Source organism: Parus major, chromosome 2 (genome assembly GCF_001522545.3).
Source record: "Parus major isolate Abel chromosome 2, Parus_major1.1, whole genome shotgun sequence".
Classification (NCBI taxonomy): domain Eukaryota; kingdom Metazoa; phylum Chordata; class Aves; order Passeriformes; family Paridae; genus Parus; species Parus major.
The window spans coordinates 69,594,224-69,619,300 of NC_031769.1; the positions used below are offsets into that span (position 1 = coordinate 69,594,224).

General features: G+C 38.4%; 1 protein-coding gene across 4 annotated transcripts in view; it reads right to left on the bottom strand.

Annotated features, from left to right (window-relative positions):
* MC4R (melanocortin 4 receptor) overlaps positions 1-25,077 on the bottom strand; it is a 56,952-nt gene that overhangs the window by 13,534 nt on the left and 18,341 nt on the right. For 2 of the 4 annotated variants that reach the window (XR_004495998.1, XR_004495999.1), the window contains 2 exons: positions 20,859-20,975; positions 1,056-1,206 (listed from right to left, as the gene is read on the bottom strand). The gene's annotated coding sequence lies outside the window, so the exon portion shown is untranslated. The remainder of the gene's footprint in view (positions 1-1,055; positions 1,207-20,858; positions 20,976-25,077) is intronic. The other 2 variants (XR_004496001.1, XR_004496000.1) reach the window with 1 other exon arrangement.

A 25,077-nucleotide genomic window follows, 5' to 3' on the forward strand; every position in this document is an offset into this window, starting at 1 on the left:
AAATCATGATGCTTCTGTTTTACAGTCTTAACCAATCAGTGCACTTTTTATAGCCATTTGTTCCTATGGTGACATTGTCCTTCAGTTTAATTATGACCTGATGTTTAATCTCATTTATTTTCATAATCATATCCCCTTCTAGCTCTCAATATACCATCTAAGCCAAAGCATTCTAGCTTCCCCTAAAAAAATGGGCTCATTGTTTCTCAAAGTCCTTCTCACAGTTGAGCAAAAAGGATATTTACAAATGAGGCAACAGCAGAGCTGTTTATATTGATGTCAATTACCCCTCTTCCACCAGAAATACTTCTTTTCAAGTATTTTAGGACTATACTGGCATTTTTCATGTCTGTGCTATTTTGCCAATGTGTCATGAAGGCCATGCACTCAGATATTTTCCAATTCAGGTGCCTATAGCTGAGCTCTTTACACTTTATAAAGAGGTTTAATTTACAAACATTTAAACTTCTGTTTGCGTACTTCTGGTCTGAGCCAATTTTCAGCCCAGTCTGCTCCTTCCTAATCAGTACATCAGTACTCTCACATATAGACCATATTTCTTTGGCACCAGCACATGCCTTGGTCACCACGTTGGACCAGAACAATATGCACACTTTATGTCATGTGCTTGAAAGATTCATACTATCTCTATAAGACAGAGATGTTTGGGGTTTTTTTCCTTTGTTCAGGAGTCCAGATTCCTCCATTTTTTTGTCTCTTCTCCTGGTTTCTGTCAAAAATAGTTTTGGAATTTTATCTCCCTGATTACATCTATATCCTAATCATCAGATGTGGAACTACCACTTGTAGTGTGAATTAAAAAAAAAAAAAAAAAAAAAGAGTCTGGCAAAACCATGCTTGCATCTTTATTTGCATAACTTTAAGCCTTCTGCATACTAACACCAAATAAAAATTTTGTTGCTCTGTTCTATCCCCTTCTACTTTATTCTAGCACTCTTCTGCTTTAAAATGGACCTCTCGTAGTCTGTGAAAATAAATTCATGGTGATTAGATCAGGATTCCACTCCTCTGCTGAAAGCTGAATTATAATTTACCTTAAAGCACAGGTCTAGACATGCAGACACCTTCAGCAAAGTCCTGGGCTGAAGTTCTATTCAGTCCTTGATAGAACAACTCTCCTGAGAGGTGCTTTGCCAGAGATAGCTAGGAATTTTCCAATTGCTGTAGAGGACAGGAACATCATTTCTGCAGAGAGAATGAAACGGGGAAAATATACCAAAAAAGTCAGTGGCAGGAGGGCAGAAGTGAATTTCAGGATGTCAAGAACACATGATCTCTCTGGACTTCAAGTGTCAGTGCATGTTCAACAACATATTTAATTTTACTTTCAGCCACTAATCAGAAATATCAGCATTCTTCATGATTTCTGCTGGTCTGGGGACCCTTCACACCAAATGCATTCTAAATATATAAAAACATAAAAAAGGTGCAACACTGCAGCATGCACCCATCAGTCACAGTTTTGTGGGCATGAATCACAGATATGTCATCTCTGATACCTTGATAAAAAAAGTTAAATCAATAGACTGTATTAAACCACCCCATGTCAACATACACATGAAAAAACAAACCTTGATACTGGTTTTGCAGCCCACTAAGCTGTGAAACAAAACCAATGGGAAATGGTGGTGGCTTTCTGTCATTTCTTTAACCAAATCCCCCAAATTAAAATGCTTGTAGAGCTAATGAATGAAGAAGGAGTCACTGGAAATTGGTGGATCTACTGAAAGACAGTCAAAACATAAGCAACAAAACCTGCTTTTGGTTCTCAGTAGCCATAAGGAATCTGTCCTATTTTATACTGTAGGCGAAAGAAAATGAGAATAGAAAAAGTAGACACTTGAGTTTTGTCACCCTGAAGACAATCAAAAAGGAATCTTGGCAAGGTAAACCAATTTTATCTCCTCTCCCCTTCTTGATCCTGAAAATACCTGAAACTTATTTTTTCTTATCAGCTTAGCCTTAACTGGACTTCTGTAGTTTTAAAAAAAAGGTAGTGGGAATGTTCTTCATTTTAAAAGCTACTTTTCCTGTTGGAGGGAAGTGAGAGAAGGTAAACTAATTTATAAATAATTATCTGGTTTGTCAATTCCTAGTACAGAAGATGTTTGGATGTAAGACATTTTCTAGATTCCTGATCAGCACACATTCAATTCACTTTCTCAGTCACTCTGGAACAGGATGTGAATTAAATTCAAGTAGGTGGGTAGTGATTCACGGCTATCTTTTTCAAGTTTCATCACAGATTTCCAAGTGCCAGGTCATACAGTGTAATCACACTTGATTTGATTCTGGGTGTGCTCAACTGCATTGTGCAATAGCCTTTGGGTTTATTTATAAAATGATATTTGTATTGCAGCTTATTACAGTACAGAGACTGTAATAAACTCTTTGTTACAAAACAATATTAGTCTGAAAAGAAGTTCCTCAAATCTGACATGGATAAAACCTTCCTTTTACTTCTACAGAGATGTTTCAATCAGCCCAGGGTACCATGATGAGCAGGCCTTTCCAGTGAGACACTCCAAAATCAGCTGAGGTTTTGTACCAAGATAGTAGTGGAAACAGCCTCAGTATTGATAAAAAAAATGCTCAAAATTTTGAGAACCTTCATCCAAATAAACTAATACAATATTAATACTAATACTAATACTAATACTAATACTAATACTAATACTAATACTAATACTAATACTAATACTAATACTAATACTAATACTAATACATGGAGTCCATGAGTGTTCTAGCTGTCGTACATCACGTTGCAAAGTAACAGTGCTGAGATAGTGCAGAGATAGGATCTGTTGCCCTATAGACGGGTTGTAAGGCTTCTGTAAAGGTTTAACATCAAGTAACATGTTGAAAACTCATGGAAAAGTACTGCTGCATCAGCCAGTGTTTCAAAACCTATCCAAGTGTCAGAGAAAATGGAAGATGAGTTTTGTTGGAAATACATTTTACAAAAATAACTAGTACTTGAGATCAGAAAAATAAATTCAGAACAAAGGGAAACAAGAATGTACTGTTCAGAGAAGAAATACAGGATGATAAGGGTTTCAAAAGCAGAACAACTTCAAGAGTGAATATACCTGGATTTGTTTATCATCTCACAGAGACTGATTGTAAAGGGAAATGTATTTTATTGTCACATGGTGTAGCTGGCACTTAAGGGCTCACTACACAAACATACAATACCTCAATACCTGAAACTTCAATGCCTGTGCAAGCTGAGAAGCTAGATATTTTTGGTAGCTGCTGGAATTTGGTTTTAAAAAACCTTAGAGTTTGACTCCTCTGGAAAAATACCCTTCAATTTGTGGCATTCTGTAGCAATTCCCATAATATAGACACATCTGCTATTACCCTGCTATCCCACACCAAAACCGTATCTGAGTGATACAGTGAGGTGCCTCTGACAGGAGATCAATTGTACAGATATTAACTAAACAACAAAGTTTCCTCAATAAAAAGAACTGAATGTAGAGGGTTTTATGACCTCTGTATAGAATGTACAATCCAGTATTTTGCTTAGCTCTTATCAGAGTCAGCTAAAAGATGAGGAAAAAACCTGCTAGGTGATGATGCCTGAATAGACACCTAGGCTGGGGTTGGAAATGCTGTTAGAAGTGTGCAGACTCTATGTAGAGTTTCAAGTAGCTTGAACCCAGCTGGTTCAGTCAGAAGTAAAAATTAATCAAGCTACAATGACTGTAACACGTGTAGTTTCATAAGTTATATGACAAATTCTTGAGAGATGTTAAGGCTGCAGAGAAAGGTGTGTGCCTGTCTGAGGGAAACAAGGCAGCTGAAAGTGATGGGACCACTCTTGATTTTATGTGAGCCTCACCTCTGAAAGAAACATTCTCTGAAGTACTGAGAGTGGCATAAAATCATTGTATCAAGTTTTACCAAGTGACAGAAACTTTCCTGGCAGTTCCAGCAGCACACATGAGGGCCAAAGGAATATCAGAGCTCTTATTCGTGGCTTCATTGCAGAGCTCCAGTATGACAAAAAGTGTTAGGAATTGGGATTAAGTTCAGTCAAGTTGGTCATCATAAAATTGTGCATGGCAACAGAAACTCTTTGGGAGCATTCAGATAAAGATACATAAAATTTAAGGAGTTGAAATGTGAAAAGAGGAAGCAATCAAAGAAGAATGTAATTTGAGTATTTTCTAACCGCTACTGTTGACATGTCTTTGTGGTGTGGGGAGTTGTGGGGGAGATCCTGAACTGAGAAATAAAATAAAAATTAAAAAAAGGTCCAAAATACACATAAAATCAATTTGGTTTGTACTGCAGGAAATATTTTTAAGCCAAGCAGACACATATTAAAGAAGAATAAGATATCACCTTCTAAGGGTCAAGAAGAGGTGAAAGAAATAAGAACTGAGTCAACCACTTTGCCCATCAAGGTTTCAGACTAACAACACAACCAGAATGTTCTGGGAAAGGAAAGCCCAAGGGCACAAAATGACTGGCTGTTTATTATTCTAGCTTTATCTACTTTATGAAACTCTATTTTTTTTTTACTATTAGTTGTTCCTGGCAGAAATCTGGAGGTCACTACACCTTCAAACCTCACTGCTGCATTGTGCAGAGGCTCACAGTTCACCCTGGCAGTCAGCACAGCCTGAGAGACTGCAGAGCTGCTCCTTAGTGCAGCACAGCTCCCACCAGGGCTGCTCTCTGCCTTAGCAGGGATAGCAGACATGAAGAACATTTTCATTGGTGCTATTTGGCTTGTAGCATTACTGCTAGCTTTGTTTTTCAATTTCCTGTGTTAAAACACAAATTTGGGTTGTAACTAGGAAACTTCTTAATCATTTTTATTTCTTTTCCTTTAATTCCAAGGTCCCACAATCGCCTCTCCCAGTTTTGAAAGTGACAGCTTGACTTTGCAATAATAAATGTCTTCAAAAAGCTTTCAAAGCTTCTACAGCCTTGTCGGACATACAAATTAATTCCACTTTTTTTTTTCCCCAAAATAAATAGTTCAAAGTGGCTTAACCAAAAAGAAGAAAATATTTACTAGCATCTGCATCTCCCAACAGCACCTCTCCCTGCTCTTAGTAAGATGACCTATATGTCCTAAAGGCCACTGGAGCAACAAAATGACTGGGAAGTTTGCACAGCAGACAAGCAGATTTGGCATTGTCCTATCTAGGTCCTGTCCTGGTTTCTTCTCCCCTTGTCTGTTGATGAAATTCCACTTCACAAAGTTCCCTAGGAGGAAATTTTTAAAAAAAACACTACCCACAATAGAAAACATCTGTTTGCATTTTGTGTGTGCTGCACAGGAAAAAGGACTGTTCCATTACTTTGGATATTAAGCAGCTGGATTCATCCTATTTACTAATGACAGGAGGATGTATCATAAGCCTATAAAATGAGCAAGATGGAAAAACAAAAGATACTGTTAAAACAGTTTTTATATATATATAACTCTAAAAGCTTACTAACGTGTATGAAGAAAACAATTATTTAAATGTTTACTTTAAAGTAAATTATAGAAATACGTGATGAAACAGAAACAAAGACACACTGCAATTAATCCTTCCACGAGGTCAAACCTAATCCATATGAAATTTGGTTTGTGCTGTGGGACAAAAAAAGCCTATGGAAGTGACATAAGTGCACAGAAGGACCACAGATGAGATAGCATTAAGCTCTATTTATTGGAATAAACTGAGAGAAACACGAAATGTGCTCTTACAGTTACAGACAAAAAACATTTCCCAGAAATTAGATCCTGACCTTCCACTAGAAGAAACCAGAACATGTTTCTGTGCTGAAGGGACCATATCATGATCATATCAAGCAAAACATAATGCTCAAGCTTTATAAAAAAAATGCTAGTACCAAGTAATCATAGAATCATGGAAAGGCCTGGGTTGGAAGGGACCTTAAGGATCATCTCATTCCAACCCTCGTGCCATGGGCAGGGACATTCTCCACTAGACCAGGTTGCTCAAGGCCTTGTCCAACCTGGTCTTGGACATTTCCAGGGAAGGGGCACCCACATCTTCTCTGTGCAACCTGTTCCTGTGCTTCACCACCCTCATAGTAAAGGATTTCTTCCTAATATCTAATCAAAACCTGCCCTCTTTATTCCCCCTGCCCTGTCACTACACGCCTTGTAAAAAGCCCCTCTCCATCTTTCTTGAAGGCTCCCTTCAGCTGCATGAAGGCTACAATTAGGTCACAATGAAGCCTTCTCTTCCCCAGGCTGAACAAACTCAATTCCCCCAGCATTTCCTCATATTCCACCCACATTCAATTGCCTGCCTAGGCTGCTTGCAGAAAGTACCTGGTGGTGCTCATGGGCAGCCAGCCTGACCTGCCAGCTCTTGTGGGGCTTCAAGCAGAGCACTGTATGGAAGGAAACCCAAAACCTTGGTTACATACCTGCACTGGTCTGCAGGAAGGGGTTGATTTGTGGACTGTATTGATTTATGTTACAAAATTTACTTTAATTTGTCTTTAAAATAAAAAAGACCTCTAAAAGAAAATGCTTTGTAAATATCCTTTGAGTTCTCATGACAATGAAAAAGAGAAGTCATTTTTTTTGTGTAAAACCAAAAGAAAAAAAATTCTGTACTGATTTTTTAATTTGGCAGGCCGAGCTGAGCTTTTGAATATAGAGCTTTCTCTGAGAGAATGCAGCAGCAGAATGAACCAAATAGAGTAAAGAGCCATAAATTCAAACCACTCAAGCCCATGATAAACTGACAGGCAGTTTTATGAATTTACAAATAATGCATATTTAGTTAAAACATGCAATTAACTGGTTAGGGTTCTGCCTCCTCATGAAACACATAGGTCTCATTTTTGCATGTTAAGAATTTGGATTTTTTTAATAGCGTATTAAAACTATTGGTAGTTTGAATAATTTATCTGTCAAATTCTATCATTCTTTTACACAAGAGTATTTGCAGAATTTATAGTAGGCCAGAGTGTTTTGTTGTCTCTGGCTAGAGTCCATACATTCTGATCAACTGTAATGATCCTTCCTACATAATTCCCAACAGCAGACTTCATGAATCTAAATATGTATTTTTATGGAAAAAACAGGTGTTTTAATGTGCAAATGACAAATTGCTATGATTTTAACTGACAGGCAGAAAAAATAATTCCAGGAAATTTTTTCACTTCAATTTACCTTTCTTTTTCTGCACACAGTCTTGTGAAACCTAATAATATGATAGAATTACGCCAGATTGTTTGAAATTATGTTACTGCAAGATATTAGCTTGAAATTATGCTTTCCATAAGAGAGAAAGGCTGATTAATATCCCAAATGTACTTGCATGGAGACACCAGTTCCTTATTTATATTTAAGAAGCTATGTAATGTCGCTATAGCCATCATTTTTATTCTTTCAGCAATCCATCATGTTCCTGGCAGGGAGTCTTTATTTAAGAGAATAAATACAATAGATGTCCGAAAAGACATTAATGATAGGGCAAGACCAGCTTTAAGGTATCTGCAAAAGCCTGGCTGTGGTTTTAGCTACTGTGCAAAGATGAAGACAAAAGAAAGGTTGGTGTTTACCTGCCCACTGAGGATAACCAAGCATATCAACAAATGTTGATACCTTCACATGATTACATCTGCATACTTCCAGACCCTTACCACATCAAGATAATTAGCTGCTGGAATGGCAGACAGGCAACCTGTACTCCCTTTCAACCAACTGTGCGTGGTTAAAAGCTTGGATATGCACACAGATGGATTCTACAGAGGGCCAAGGGCCATGAGGGAAGAGCTCAGGCCTCTTGAGAGTCGATTTGGCACATTCAAGGACAGCCAGAGAGTCACTGGAACACGCTGCTGCATTGTTGGTTCCCACTTTGTGTTTTATGAACATCTGTGGCTGAAATCACACTTCACGCTTCATAAGGTCTGAAAAAAGAAAACTAAATGTTACATCTCTGCAGTCAGGCAAGGCTGAGGCAAGCAGGGCCCTGGACTTGCAGACAGAGCCCAGAGAAGTGATTTGCACTCAGCAGGGACACAGCTGCCCTTGGAGTCAGGATGGAGGGTCAGAGCAGCAGTGCCCTGGGACAGGACATTGTGACAAGCAAGAGAGAGATTGGCTGGAAGGGGAGATTTTAAAGCAGCAGCTCTGCATTTCCACCTACAAGAAAAAATTAGTCAAAAGGACGTGATGAACTTGGAGCTATAATGCAGAGGAAGTGGAAACTCTGGAGGGAGGGAGGACTTTTGTCTTCTTCTTTATTGCAGTCAGGACCAGCCAAACAAAAGAGCTCATGCAGAGAAAGGCAACAGAAAACCACTTAATAATAATCTCTCTGTTTTTCCATTACAAACTAAGTCAGGGTGCCATGCCCTTTGAAATACATCAGCTTTTATTTACACCAGGCAGTCCAGGCAATTGCCATTCTGTGTCACATCTACTTTTGCTTGTGCTTCTTTCACAGTGGACCATAGCAGAATATTTCTTCAACACCCTGTACTTTAATAATTCCTACTCTTAACTCAGAAGCATTAGCAGGTTAGGGAGAAGCAGTGGCTGGAGGTATTAATGGTATAATAAATATTTACTCCTACAGGTTTAATCCACTGTGTGGGATTTTCAGTTTTGCCTTGGATGTGATGTGTCATCTCACCTTAATTATTTCTGGGTTTAGTTTTCATAGTTTCCATCCTAGACATGTTTCTGATACTGGACTGGGCTGAAAAAGGGAGGGACAAAATTGACAATTTTGGCCAAGAATGCCTGCATAGAAAAAATACCTTAGATATCCATCAGTGAGATGCTGCAAGAAAAATCTTTGGTTCCTAATATTTTTGCTTAGTTGGCTCTAATATGCAGAAGTTATATCTAGCAGTAAATCTCAATGGACAAAACAAACCATGAGCATCCTGATCACATCTCCTCATTGCTCCTGTGCAGTGCTGGTAGGTATGTTGGAAATCTGATTATAAAGCTGCTTTGTCAGGCCCTTAAGGACACTGCTGCCTTTTGGAAATACTCAAGAAAGTAGTCTGAGTTGATTATTATCCCTTTTACCAGCAGAAATAAAAAAAGAGCACAGGGCAGAATAACAGCCTTGATCTATTGATAAGTTAGAGACAAAAAATATTCCTAAAAAGATTCTTGAATCTACAGCCACTAAACTGTTTACTGTAAGACAAGGGTTATTGACCATTAATCAATCATGAAGGTTGGACTCAATGATCTTGAAGGTCTTTTCCAGTCTTAATGATTCTATGATAAAGACTTTACATGTCAGACTTGATCTCATGCCTGCTTCTTGTCAAGACAAGAGAGGTGCTCTGGACCTCTGCCATGATGCTTCCTTCTCCCAGGCCAGCTTTGTATCTCAGGTCACGGGTGAGAGCTGTCACATTCAGTAACAGAATATACAAAATACTGCTGGGAGCCACCATGCCATACTGCTTTTGGGTTTGTTTTTTTTTATTCTTGAGCTCCTACATATTCTTACCCACAATTAGGCAGCTGGACAAGTTTTGTAGAAAAAAATTCTGAAAGAAACAGTAAGTGCTATATTAGAAATAGATCACTTACACAGCACCAGCTGCTCCAGTAATGAAAACCATCTACTCATAGATAGAGAGGAGCACCAAATTTGTTACTCTGATACAAGGAAGGAGCAATCCAGTAGACAGACAAAAACCAGGAGCACTACTAACAGAAAAATAACCTAGCAAGTGGGACAGGAATGGCCCTAGAAGTCCTTGGACAAGAAAAGCTGTCTCACCCCACCTATCCCACTTCCCAGAAAGCATTTGTGTGAGAGTGATGATGCAAAAGAGGCAGTGATTTCTTCAGCAGATGCATGAGTGGAGCTGTCAGAGGTTTTAAGGTAATACTCACTTCATACTCAAGTTGAAGAGAGACATGCACAATGGTGCCAGAAGTACCATTGATGAGTCTAAAATGAGCAATCCAGCACTACAGAAAAGCAGGAAGCACAAGCATACACAAAGCATCAACATGGAAACTGAAGCCAAAGCTCCAGTTAACTCCTCTTCTGTCCCCAGCCTCTAAGAAATATGCTATTTTGGAAGTCCAGAGGCTATATGAATAGTTCAATGTAATGACTTCAGGTAAAAGAGAGCTAAAAAACACCACCAGAAATCCAAACAGAAAGAGGTATTTGTTAAGGGTACTCATGATTCCCATGTCCCCACGAAGTATGCTCACCCTTTTACTTTAGAGCCTCTCCATAGTCATTCACAGGTCTTCTAGCTTCTCTCTTATGTCTGTATTATTAGCATTTCAGATATACTAATGTTCATAAAAGCCCCTGTCTTGCCATAGCTTCTGGGTGTTTTTCTTGCCATCTGATCACTGGGAAATGAAGTTTGATTAATATACTGATCTCTTTTTGTGAGTGTAGAGGCAAACAGGAAAATTAAATTATCTTCAGTTTTCCATATAAGTGTGTAAGTACTTAGTTTAAATATTAGCCCTAATCTTTCACTGAAAAATGTTCTGGTGTCTAGATAAACTTCCTCTGAAACTGCTGTCGCCTGCAGTGAATATATCCTTACTTCAGGCTGTTGGAACCAAGACTTGTTGCCTCCAAAATCCTTGTCACAGCTGGAGGACAGACTTCTGGGGAAGTTCAAACATGTCACAGGGGGTCTCAGAGCAAATACCTCTATGCCCAGAAAGGTAACAGTGCAAAACTTTCCCATGGGACCAAACAGCTACTGTATTTTTTCCAAATGCAGCTTTCCAAAGTATGCTGTTTCTACACCATATGAAGTAGCCTTAAACCCACCTCTGTGCTTGTGTGTTGCTGCTGACATTTTCAAACAACACTGTCCCATTCACAGAATGAAAAGATGCTCTACTATTTGACTATCATGCTTTGCTGCTCCTCTTTTTATTCTTTTTCTCTCTGGTCCAAACCATTAGTATGAACTATATAAAATCTGTCTAGAAAACAGTGCTATTACTTTCCTACCAGTTAATAACTAATCCCACCTCCCTTTTTGGCACGCAGTGAAATTTCATATGAAGACGGGTCAATGGTGAGAAACTGTGCAAATATTCTGGTTTGCCATTTAGCACACATTTTTGGGGTGAATGTTAGTACATTCAGCAGAACAGAGATACAGTTTTGGTGACACAGACATTTGTTTGCCAAGTGGCAGTGATGTTCAGAAAGACAGCATGGAATTATAGATTTGTTTGGGTTGGAAGCTACTTCTGTGATCATCAAGTCCATCTGTTAGCATAACACTGCCAAATCTACCATTAAACCATGTCCCTAAGGGCCACATCTGCCCATCTTTGAAATATCTCCAGAGGTGGTGGCTCCACCATTTCCCTGGGCAGCCTTTTTCAGTAATTGACAACCCTTTCCATAAAGGAATTATTCCTAATATTCAATCTAAATCTCCCCTGGTGCTAAAAGAGGACATTTCCTCTCCTGCTATAGCTTGCTACCTGGGAGAAAAGGCCAATTTCCACCTTCCTGTCCCCTCCTTTTAAGTAGTTTGTAGAGAGCATTAAGGTCTCTCCTCACCCTCCTTTTTCTCCAGACTGGCAACACCAGCTGTGGCAGCTGCTCCTCATCAGACTTGTGCTCCAGACCCTTCAACAGCTTTGTTGCCCTTCTCTGGACTCACTCCAGGACCTCAATGTCCCTCTTGTAGTGAGGGGCCCAGAGCTGAATGCAGGATTCAAGGGGCGGCCTCACCAGTGCTGAGTACAGGGGGATGGTCACTGCCCTGGTGGCCACACAATCAGAAAATGCTCTCTGGTTCAAATAAAAAAAACAACTAAAAACCTAGAGTTATTTCACTCCCATTCGTCACTGCTGGGAAGTTTTACTGTGCACAGAGCTTGAACTCTGATTCTTTTGCTCCTTCACTGAATATGGAAGAGTCTCAATTAAATTTTGCTCATTTGAAAGCTGAGGAAGCTGAGGCTGTGCTCAGCAGATACATTTCTGGGCATGCAGACTTCAGCAGACCCTTAAGGCATGGACACAGTAGAGGACTATATCCTGCTTCCTTTAAGGTACCTGGCCTCTAATGCAAAATACCAATCACAAAGCTGACATTCTTTGACTCCTTACACAGCTCACTGGGAAACAAAGGACATGTAAAAAAGCATCCCAAATGTCCTTCAGGTTCAGCAGAGAAGAATGTAGACTTCCCTACAGACAAAGGATTAAGTATATCTGAATTCTTACTCCTTCACCAAAGCCTCAGACAGAATTTCTAATTTTTGTTTTGTCATATAGCCAGAGGCCAGGGCTCTGGCTGACTTGTTTTTTTAGAACACAGTTGCATTTCAGAAGATCAGTTTTGAATTCAGACAAACAGTGGGCATTGCAGCACATGCTAGTGACACCTGTCAAGAACTTTCAGGGGAATTGACTATAGAGGGAGCCTGAGACAAGGTAATGAAGTCAGACTGGCGTTTCTAGATAACATCTTCAATGATTTATCTGAAAATGGGATCAGTTGCCCTCCAGAGGCACTTTTTTCCTGTCTGTTCGAAGAGGGAATAGCAGATGAGTAATTTAGTCTACAGACCTAACTTTTAAAAGGCTTGGATTAAGACAACTGAATCTCCATAGATAGTCATCAAGTTTGCACACTGTGCAGCTGCCCTCTGGTTTACTTTTTCATCTTAAAACATTGCTACAAATAGTCGAGCAGACACCCCAAAAATCAGCAGACCAATCTGCTTCTGTTAATGCAAAGTATTGTTAGAAACTTTTAAGAGAGATAATTATTAAGATAATGAAAGTTTATTAAAAGATTTGCCTTGATCTCATTTTTTTGCTCAGAAATTTGAGGCAGCTATACCCCTGCAGCTCATGGATGTCCATGGTGGATCAGATATCCACTGCATCCACTGGACAACCCCACCACGGAGCAGGAAAATGGTGTGAGGAGTCCTCCCACTAAGGAGGAAGGAGCAGTAGAGACAATGTGTGGGGAACTTACCACAAACCTCATTCATCATCCCCTGCACCACTGTGGGGAGGATGTAGAGAAATTGTAAGTAAAGTTAATCCTGGGAAGGAAGCAGAGGTGTGGAGAAGAGGTTTTTAAGATTTGGTATTTGACTAGCAACAAATCTAACTCATCTCCCTGAGCTGAGTCTGTTTAGCACATGATGGTAATTGGTGAGCGGTCTCTCCCTGCACTTAGCTCAGGAGGCTGCCTTTATATTTTCTCTTCCCTGTCCAGCTGAGGAAGGGAGTAATAGAGTGGCTCTGGTGGGCACCTGGTGTCCAGTCAGAGTCAAACCACCACAATATTAATTAATTTCCCATAGATTTTTGGTCTTTAAAATGTTTCTCCAGTATATTCAGGAGATGATTCAGAGCTTTCTCTTCAAACATCTTTTCCTCTCCCAGCCCCTCCAACCAGACCTCTGCTTAATGCCCCAGTCTTCAATTGTCAGTCACTTTGCTACATGCTGTTCTTTTTTTCAGAAATAAATTAAATAATAAGTCTCCTTAGAGCAGTAAGAACTTCTTCTTATGCAGGGGAACTTCAGAGAGCATGCATGAAACTTAGAGCAGACTGTCCAGACAGTCAGCACATTTGAGAACCAGCAGCAAGACTCACCCAAATGGTAACTTACAAAGACTTTTGGAAGTCATAGATGGGGAGACTTGGATCAGAGAGGAGGATCAAGATAATTATAAGTAGGAACAACTCTAGGTAGAAGGATGTGGTGAGATTGCCAGGCAAAAAGCAAAAAGAGAGAAAGAAAACACTAAATGTGCTGCAATGAAATTCTGAATTTGTATTAAGAAGACTATATCTTCTTCAATTTAAAATCCTTCAAAAGCATTTCAAATGTCATTACTCCATCTTGAATTTTCCCTTGTGAAAGTAATATGAACGATATCCAGTTCTTCTATTTTTAATTTTGCTTCAAATATAAAGCAAATACCAAACACCTGCAGTATGTAAAAAATAAATAAATAAATAAATTACTTAGCAGGCAAACAAACAGGTCTCTAAAATCCCAACTGCATGCAGACAGATTTTGGTATCTAGTCCTGAGCTCTAGTAACACACCTGAGCTTTCCTACCTGAGTGACACAAAAAAGTTATTGTTGTCATTAGAATGAAATAGCATTTGGGGCTTTATATCACTTACCTAGAGCTATATTCACCTTCAAGGTACAGTTTAAAGATTTTGAATCCCCATTATCACTTTGGTTTAAAAATCTCCAATTCAGTTTGTAATAAACAAAAATTTACTTATAAGAGACAATTGTCTAGGACATCAGTTGCTTATTGTTCCCTAGGATTGCTGCCAAAAGGTTGTTCTGGTTCACATTTACCTGCAGTTTAGTGGTCCTGCAGACCTATCTTTGGAAAACTGGAGATCTGGGAATGCATTTTGCTACACTTAAGCCGGGTTGTGTCATCTCTGCATAGGCAGATGTCTCCCCCTCTGCCATGGCCTAGCCTGAGGAGCTACACTTAGAATCATCATGAATTAGCTGGCAAAGCCAGGAGACTTCATTCAATGGCAACATAAGAAAAAGCACAGAAGGCTTTCTCTTGCAGCACAGTTCACTGACACCTTACATGTTATTAATTTTTGTCCGTACTCCAAAATTACCTGTTTCCAACAAATTCACGTTTTTTGTACTTATGCATTAAAAGCACAATGAAAAGTGCCTTAAATGACTGTTACATTTTCACTGTGAGGCTTTTGGCCACTCTAAAAAACTTCATAATATTTCCTTTATTTTCATGCTGTCATAGTAATAAATAAAGCTGTTATAGGAGATGTGATGAATTGTATTTATTTTCCTTAAGTATTGATTTTCTATTATCTAAGAAATGTTACAAGCAAAAAAAAGCAACTTTTTTTTTTTTTTTTTCAGTACAGAGATACTGAAAATATAAATTAAACCTAATAAAGTCAACATATTCAAAAAGAGCAGGAATTGAACCCATTCATAAGAAATCTAGGCTTTGGTTCTAAGTTATATAACAATGTCATGTAACACAGGTTTTCCTTAATAGAAAATACATTCAAAATGTAGTAATTCACAGGTTTGAAATAGGAATATTATTGAAATTACATGAAAAAATATTCCAGGTGACCAAAGAGAAGCTGCATTTGTGGTAAGTCATATTTATTGGTGCTGCCTAAAGATTCAGCTTTTGAGTTTTGAATCAATGTTTAATGTTTTGTTTTCTAATCTCACAGGAAGCTGCTATGAAAAAGGCCTTTTTCCATTTTTTTATGGCAAGCACTGAAAATCCTTTCACTAGAAACTTCAGGTAAACCTCAGATGAGGCAGTGAAAGCAGAACAAGATTAATGTACTTACAGACTTTACTTACAGAGAAGAGAAAAACATTTTTTTTCAGCTAAACCCCAAGAATCCATGAAAAAGTAAGTCATAAGAATGAATTTTTTTCCCACACTTGGGTTTATGCAGTTGAAAACAGTGTGTGGTGGGCAGCATTGTGTGAAGAGCTGGCCAGAGCTTTGCAGTGAAAGCACCTTTCTTTGTGTGAAACTCCTGGAAAAAGCTGTCAGTCTCTAAAAATCATGTTCTTTGTCACACTTCCAAAGTGTGCTTTGTCACAACAACAACCTTTTGGCACAGCTCTGTTGCACAAGATGCATTAAGGAAAGTGAAAAAATTGGCAACAAATTACCTCCTACTTTTCCCCATACTTGCTTTCACCACCACTTTTCTGTACATTCCTGATCTGCAGTGTGGTTTGCACTATTCCCCCTCCACCTTTAAGAAAAATGAGTGAAACCCCTTCTCCCCAGCACTCTCTCCATCACACCAGAGCTGTAACAAGTGTTCCCTAGCTGCAGTGTTGCTCTTGTGGCCGCCCAACCATGCCTTCCAGCTAGGCATGCTCAGCTCCTCCCAGCAGTGGAAACTCTGGTGGGATGCACAGAAACATGGGGGGAAAAAAAAGTAGAGGAAGAATTATTGGGGAAAGAATAGTCTATATATCTATATGTGCAGTAAATATACAGTCCAGCTTATTGGGAAAGAATCAGTCATGTGAAGAAAAAGAGATTAAGGTTAAGGCAGAGGTTTCTGAGGAGTGTTTAGAATCTGATTTATATGATCATGTAGAAGCTTGTGCAAATAGCACCTGGACCTTTGGGGTCTTTCAAGTGGCCACTCTGACATTAAAAAGAATAGAAAAAATGATGAGATGTCATCAGAGAATATTGCAATTGGGATGGAAACCTTGGTGCAAAGGTTATTCTCATTTTATAATGCACTTTGTGTATTCCCAGTAACTGTGAACAACAGTGACATTTAAATGTCAGAGGTGAAATACTTCACCAAAGTCAGCTCAGGTTCCCTAACCACAACAAAGAGACCAGAATTGGACCAAAAACTTTCACCAAGGAGGTTTATAATCTCTAAATACATATTGTTATTTTTCCTTCCACTGCTCCTCCACTAGTATTGCCTTCTCATCAGTTTCCATAATGCATTGGGATGAAAAGATTAATTCTGATTCTTACAATTGAAAAAAAGAAACCTTCTTGGGGTTTCCCTGCCAATGCTTTAATCACCCCCCCTCCAAAAGCTGCAGAGACTTCTGAAGGAGAGAGAGGGAGTGGTGAGAGGGAGATATATTTTAAAGAAATTATTTTAATTTCCTGGGAAATTATTGCAATAGCATATGACATATCAAAGAAATCCAGCTGGAAAAAGAGCTTCCACTGTTTCAGTACTAATAACAACTACTTTATATATATATACACACAGACACACTCATCAAATTACCTAGATATTACTTACTCTAGGAATGGTCTTTGAGATGACATTTGTCTATCATACTTCTGTAAAGTGCTGTAAAGCACAGTGGAATCCAATATGGTTACAGGATTTAGGAGCTAATGTAAAAAATATTTCATTTCTAAATGAAATGAAATTAAATAAAGCTCTCAATGGACATGCAGAGCAGTCAATCAATATTATATTTTGTTTTACAAACAAGAAAATAACACAGAAGAAATACTAAATCACTTGGAAGAGGTCATCATATTTTTTTGTAGGATCATTTAACCAATCTGATATATCACTAGGAAAGTTTTGCTGAACACTTACTCCCTTAGGGTTGAGCAGGGATGGAAAGCTTGTATTAAACAAAAACAAACTCCAATATGCTTGAAAACTGTTGAAGACTTCAATGTCCCAAAACAGGTGAGCACAGCTTGAAACTGGGAATGTTTTTGGGACAATCTGAGATTCATGCAATATACTTAAAATAATCTGCTGCAGACTTGCTCTAGTCATCAACACAATCTTATTGGGCTGTTGCAGACAGAGTTCTATATTGTGCTGATCTTATGGCCAAAAATCTAAGAAATAAAGGAACTGCTTGAGAGTTGAAATGTATTTCTTACTTTTGCACTGCTGGCTCATCTAAGATTCTTGCAGCTGTCACCTGGGAGTATGTTTGGAATGTAACTAAAATGCACTTAAGGTCTCTACCCCGAAATGCTGCAGATACAGTGGTAAAGAAAACTTGGATGCTAATGACAGCCGAGTGAATTAACCAGTAAAAGCAGTGCAAAGGAAACCTAAAAAATAGGTAATATTTCCTGAATCAAGTTGCATTGTAATCTTTCTTTTAAAATTAATTTTGGGAGCAGATTTCAGCAAAGTACATTTGTTAGTGTAATTAGAAGCCAGGTTCTCATTAGAAGCAATCATTAAACTATCTGTATATAGAAAAGTGGATGCTTTTCTGCTTATTTCTGATGTTCTACTGTCTATGCCTATCAAAGTTAGCACCTGTTAAATATCAGTACTTTTGTAACAGGAAATTCTAAGTAAATTCCTCTAAATTGAATCTCTGTTTCTAGCACAGGAGATTACAGTCATGTTCTTCATAATGTCTTAATTGTTCAATTTATTTAGGTATCAGCCCTTTCAGACTGTTGAAATCCTTACTACTGTCAGGCCATTTAATCTTAAAATTCACCTTGGAGCTAAATTTTCCTCTGTGTTTCCTTTATAGAGCAACAATAAATGGAAGCTCAGAAGCTCATCTTATGCTATTTGGACTGGTAATGTTAAAGCATTATGTGACCTCTGGAGCACAGTAATAGCCTGGAAGCACGACTGAAAAGTCCTTCAGGAGCTGATAAACCTCCCCAGTTTCACAGACAAATGCTCTATGTATTATACTTCATAGGACACGAAGCTGTGAAAATCATTCATCACCTGGATCCCGAAACTGCAATTCCTTTCAGTCATTTAGAGATCCCAGCTAAGACTGCCAAAAGGAGCACGTTTTTGAGAGGGACTGCGCAGTCTCTTGCAGGATTGCTATAAAGCCAGACTTCCTCAAGCTATGCAAAAGCTGTAAAAAAAGAAAACAACTTCACACATTTTCTTTCTCAAACTGAAAAATTCAGTTTCTTTGTTAAAAAATGTTGCTGGTGCTCATTATTTCATTTGAATTGCAGAGATGTAATTGAAAAAGGAATTGACCGTGGCCCTGAATTGCAAACTCATTAAACTAATACTGAGTCTGTGGCATACAAAATAGTCTCCAGCTGCTTCACTCACCAAGGTTATGCTTTAGAAATTTTCTCTTTTGAATCAGGATCTGCAGCAAGAGAACACAGTCTTTGCAGTGTTACCTTCTGAAGATGTGGCCACCTTTACTTTTCTGGCAGATGTGGAACTTGGAGAGGGCAACACAAGATGAAGGATGAAAGAATCTGGAGGTATAACCCAAAAAACTAAGCATGTCAGCCCAAAGATATACTGATATGTGATTAATTCTTTTAGAAATGAAACTGTTTAATACAACTGAAGTTCTTCACCTAGCAAAGAATACAGGATTCTCAGGAATTAAACATTTAAACTGCATGCCAAAAATTTACCATCTCAATGTGCCCATGTGACAGTATTTTGCTTGTTTTTTTGTTTTGTCTGGCTTGGTTTTTCTCTTAGGAGGTGCTATGGTTGGAGAGTTAGATGGAGGGATTTGTAAGTTAAGAAGCTTTATAGGTCTGAGGTCAAAGAGCAGCTTCTGCTCCTGTTTGTCAGACACTGAACTTGCTTCCCTGGACACTCTTCAGTAACCAGGGCTTTTTACATTCAGCTGTCCCGAGGGTGCATCTTATGCTGTAGTTAATTTCTAGCATTAAAACATTTGGCATTTCTAAATTACTTCTAACCCCTGAACTGCTAGTACTCACATTACTGCTCCAGAACACCCATTTTGAAAAAATGAGAAACAGAGATAAATTAATTATAAGGTAAGATTAATCAGGTACGAAGATTTTCTACTCAATATTTCATGAATCTCAAGGTAGAGTTAGTTACCTGGCCTACAAAATTGTTTCCCTCTCAGATCTGATTTTTGCCCATCTAATTAGAAATCTCCAAGATATTTAAAGTCTTTTGAGAATATGAGCTAATAAAAGGGAAAATGTTATTAAAAAAAAAAAAAGGCAAACCCACAGAATCTTTATTCTGCAGCTCCAGCATCTAATATGAAAAAGAGTGCCTGTATTTTGAAATAGGTTTTACCAGATTTTACCTCCTTGTATCACCTTCATGTGTTCCTTCATGAAATAAAATAAAAGAATGATCTGTACAACAAATAGTGATATAAGCTGAACTGGGAGCCATCAGGCCACAGCTTACTGTACAGCTAGCAGTCCACTTCGAACCTAAGTAGCTGTCAGATTTATAGAAGCAATATTATGGGTTGGGTTTAATTCATTTTTTACCAAGATCACATCCAATCTTTTTGAGGATGGGCCTTTATTAAAACAGAGTCTATAGCAGCTGTATCACAAGAAGAGGTTTGATGCCCTTAAAGCAGAAAATTGATGAAAGAACACATACAAATGTCTTTTCTTGCCCCTGTTGTCATCATTAGGAAATTATTGTTTACAGCTGAGATTTCCTGGTTGTCAGTGAAGGCACTGCAACAGAAAGGAGGGATGCCAAACAGACATCATAACTTCTGGCTGCATTTTGAATTCCTTCATTAGGCATCAGATACAGTGAATCAAGAAGTTTCACTGATATTACTTAGGGGAATGAAGATAAGAATATATGATGACTACAATATTCAGGACAAGAAACTAAATCTCAGAAGGCAAGAAAAATAGCCCAAGAGGGTCTCAGAGCTCCTCTGACTTAAATAAGGACTTAATGGTTTTGTAGTAAAATTACGTTTTTCTACAATAATTTTTTTTTCATTATTTCTTAAAGCAACACAGAAAGGTAAGAAAGGTTGTGAATGTATTTTACCTCTTCTTTCCATATCCTGCAGGAAAACTAAGACTTTATGAAGACATATTTTCACAGTGTCTCATAAGGCACCAGCTGGCTAACCTGCTGTGTCCATAATATAATGTGTGTGTGGGAAACTTGTACCTCAGGACACAAATTCAAAATTCTGCTTTTCTTTGTTTACCAAGACACACAAAAAAATTCTCATCTCCCTGAGCATCTCTCTTTTGAATTTCCTGAGCTCAGAACATCCTTCTAAATGACAGTTAAAAATTATATTTTTCAGAATAAAGTTTTCCATTAAGCACTTATGCCTTTATCTCTTGAGTGTCCCAATATTTGAATAGCAATCACAAAATTGAAGCAAAAGATGGATGAAGATAGCAGATGAACATTCTATATTTGAGATCAAGCTCCATGATTGATGAAGTATCAAAACCAATTGTAATTATTTTTGTTATATAGGTGTATATGCTAGCATATACATACACATTAAAATACAGAAATTTGAAGTCGTAGCTCTTCCCAAAGTATCTCTGTGGTTGCAAACTAAAATGCCCAGTGATAATAGAGGTAAAATAGTGTCACTTACTGCTTCAATATTTCTCCATGTAAAAAACTACTACCACTTCCAGAGTTATTAACTGTTTGTTTGAGGTGAAGGCTCATTTGGAGTAGAAGTCAGCTTGAGAGAGGACATGTATCCAGTCTGAAAGGAGATAAATCACAGGATTATAAAATCATGCTTTGGGTTGGAAGGACCTTTAAAACCATCTAGGTTATACCCCTCTGCCATGGGGTGGGACACCTTCCACTAGACCAGGCTGCTCAGAGCTCCATCCAGTCTGGCTTTGAACACTTCCAGGAATGGGGCATCCACAACTTCTTGGGGCTACCTCTTCCAGTGTCTCACCACTCTCTTAATAAAGTATTTCATTGTAATATCTAGTCTAAACCTATTCTCTTTTAGTTTAAAGCCATCTTCCCTTGTCCTGTCACTACACGTCCTTTACAAAGTCCCTCTTCACCTCTTTTGTAGGCTACCTTCAGGTACCAGAAGACCAGAATCAGGTAACCCCAAAGCCTTCTGTTTCCAGGCTGAACAAATCCAGTTCTCTTGGGCTTTCCTCACAGGAGAGGAGCTCCATCCTTCTAATTATCTTGATGGCCTCTGTTGGAATCTGAGACACAGAGTTTGTGCCCTTGTCTTTGATACCTAGCTCTAACATCCAAGAAAACACTGAATTTCATATAACATCGTGAAAACAATTGTTAAAGTTAAATAGAAAAGGTAAACGTGTAAGTGTGTAGATTAGAAAGTTTTCTTAAGTCACTGGGTGAAAAAGTTAACATTTAGAGTGTAAGCTAGTTTAGAAAACAGAAGACAAGATGGAGGGTTTAGGAGAGTTGGGTGTTGTCTCTTTTCCTTCTTTCTTCTTCATGTTCTTTTTCTAGAGGTTTTAGGGTAGTAATAGCTGATTGGATAGAGAATGCTGCAGTGCAGCATACAGGTGATAGGTCATTGGGTCATTAAGAAAAATAATTTATGTGTTTATTGTTAATTGGATAAAAATAAGTATAAAGATAAAGAGTAGTTCAGGGCCATTTTGTGCTATTAAAGCCAATCTGACCCAGGCTATGGGGGGTTGAATTTGTGCAAAAAAATCTAGGGAGGACTGCCAAGTCTTTTAATTATATATGAATAAACATGAGAAACAAGAAGCTAACGAGCCTTTAGAGAATCTTTGCTGAAACAGAACTGAGATAAGTGAAACTCCCTTTTGAGGAGGCATCCCAGAAGAACACAGCCCTGAAGAAACCAAAATACCACAGCAACAAGTAGTAGCAGAAGTAGTAGTAGTAGTAGTAATGAAGTAATACAATAGCCTCCTCTGGACTTGCTCTAACAGGTCCATGTCCTTCCTGTACTGGGGATTTCAGAGCTGGATGCAGCACTGCAGATGGGGGTCTCACCAGAGCAGAGCAGAGGGGTAGAATCACCTGCTGGCCATGCTGCTTTTGATGCAGCCCAGGATTCCATTAGCTTTTTCATCAGAAAACCTCATTTGGCTCATTTAAAGTAAAAAAGTGTCCTACACTGCCTCAAAAATCTCTTTCTATCTAAATTCCACTTAACAAGACAGCACCTTACTCACTTCATTGATTTTACTCCCACAGACAAATCAAAAAATTGCAATTATTTGAAGGGAGAAATGAACTCTTCATCCCATTAGTGTCCATGGTAGTGTTTTTCAATATCTACATACAGCCAATTTATGTGATGTAAAGCATCACAAACATTCTGGTTCTATGCATACCATCACAACATTTCTTTCAGAGCTAAAGCAGTTGAGATCAAACGAATCTTCAAAGTTGGGAATGGATCAGATGGTGCCCTGTTTATAATTCTATTTGATAACTAAGGCACTGCATGTGGCAGAGGTGACTGAGGTTTCATAAAGTGACCACAATATTTGAATACTCAAAGGATACTTGAACATTCAGGATATTTGGATACACAAAGGATCTTAATTTTGTGCATCCAAAATCAGAGATATTTAGTTCTCTATGGATGGTATGCAGAAGTAGGTAAAGCCTTCTTAAAGCTTATGTGGCTAAAATATATGTATTTTATGACATGCACAGGGTGTATAAAGTTCCATACTACTTTCATTTTAGTGCAGGTTTTATTATTGACAAAGCTCTTACTGGGACAGTAGTTCTGAAGTTGGTACAACGATATATGTGAAATATGGCCCGTTCAAAGGCCTGTAAGAGCATGAAACCATCTTTAGAAGATAACCTGAGCTAAAATCAAACTTGTTTGCTCAGATTCTACCTCTGAGTTTTTACCAATGCCCCATTCTCCTTAGCCAGACAATTGCTATCTGTTGCTTTCAGGGAAGAGAACAGCTGGGGTCCCCTGGTTCCTCTAAGGCAGTGAGAAACATGGGATTTCCTGAAGGAATGCTTCACAGATATAGATTCTCCATGCTGGGGTCAGAACAGAATTTACAGTCCAAACAGCCCAAATCCATAGTTTAATCTCTCTTGAAATGCCCAGGTGTTTGGTCTTGTATTCCTGATATGCCAACAGATTTTAAAGTCTGAACGAGGTTTGAAAAAGAAAATGAAAATGAGTCATCTCTTGCTTCAGCTGACCCCTCAGAAGATTCACTATCTCAGTCCTTTGCCTTGGGCAGCTATTTGGTGATGAATAGTCCCAAACTGAGTGGTACTGGTGTACACTGGTACACTGTACACAAATAAGGAGAATTTTGACCAGCAATGCCTTTAATATTGCATAGAATAACATCCTATTCAACCTGGAGACAATTCTTACAGAGAAACACAGTCCTTGTCTTAGAGGAGTAATTAAGTTTGTCTGTATTATTTTGAGCACTGTATTTCCTTGGGTAAAGCTGAAGAAAATAATAATAGGAAAGAAATTGCATTCAGCTCATCTCCCCAGAAAAAACTTTAGTATAATATTTGTTTTTATTCAACCTACGTTATTTGTGCTTGTCTTCATGCGCAGCCAGGATTTTTTTCCAGTCTTACTGTGGTTGCTTGTGTATTCAGATAATTTGAAGCATCAGTGATGATCTATGGTGTACACTATAAAATGACTTTCAATGCCTTAAAGTAAAAACCCTCGAGTCAATCTGAAATCAACAGTGCATAGACAGTTAAATCTCTGGAGAGATATCTGCATAGTTACCATTTTCCAGAAAGCTTTCAGGCTCACTTGGAAAAGGCTAAATTGGGAGAGTATGAAAAGTGATTACCTCAATGGTAGCAATTTAATTTTTTTAATTTTTACCTTTTGTTTTTTAATTCAGACATCTTCTTTTGTTTCCCCCTTACAGCAGAAAACAAAGTTCAACTTTTTTTTCATAAATCAGCTTTCAGGCTGTACTGAATACAGCTTTAGAAACCTCACTGAGTGTTTTTTGTGATGTACTTGAGGGGTGTATGTTGAACTCTGCTTGACCTGAGCTTGCATGAGAAGAAATCTCAGAACTTCACAGAGATGTTATGGCAAGAGAAGATACTATTATAACAAATATTATGTTCATTATATGCTTTAATTCCTCTACACTTGAAAATGGTTGTTGCAGATTATTGCAGTAAAGAAGTGTTTTGTTTATGCTCTGCTGGTAGCAGCTCCAAATGTGTTTGGACTTCTGTTTCTGTACTCACCTGCTGCATTTACAAAGAATAAAGCTCTAATATGCTATTGCATGTTTATTTCAAAAACATTTAAGTACACCAAATTGCACACCTACATGATTTTCGGTTTTCTTTTGGCCACCTGGAAGGTCACGTGAATGACTTTTCATCAATGTGTGGCACAACATAAGCAGGATTTTTAGTGGAGCCCCTGCTTGCAGGCAGCCTCATCTGCCAGTCCTGCAGGGCTGTGTCCAGGGGGCTGTGCCAGGGACAGGACTTGGTGGTACAAGTCTGGCTGCCATTTCCACAGGAAAAGACTGTCTGAGTGTCAGTTAGGAAAAGCGGATAGTTTTGAGGATTAAGATAATAGAAGTAGGACAGGGTTCAACAGTGAAATGTTCAAAGATTAACTGAGAAGCTAATAGCAGATTTTGAATCTCTATAGCGAGAGCTCTTCAGAAGGAAGGAGCCCAAGAAGGGAGCATTTTGTGCCGATTAGTTCATCTCAGGGGAAAAACTATCAAAACATAAAAGAGACACTATGGACATGAAAGAGGCATATGATTTAAGTGAGAAGTTTTCTCTGAAACTTAACTAGGATGTACAGAGCAATGGGATTCCACCTGACATGCTGC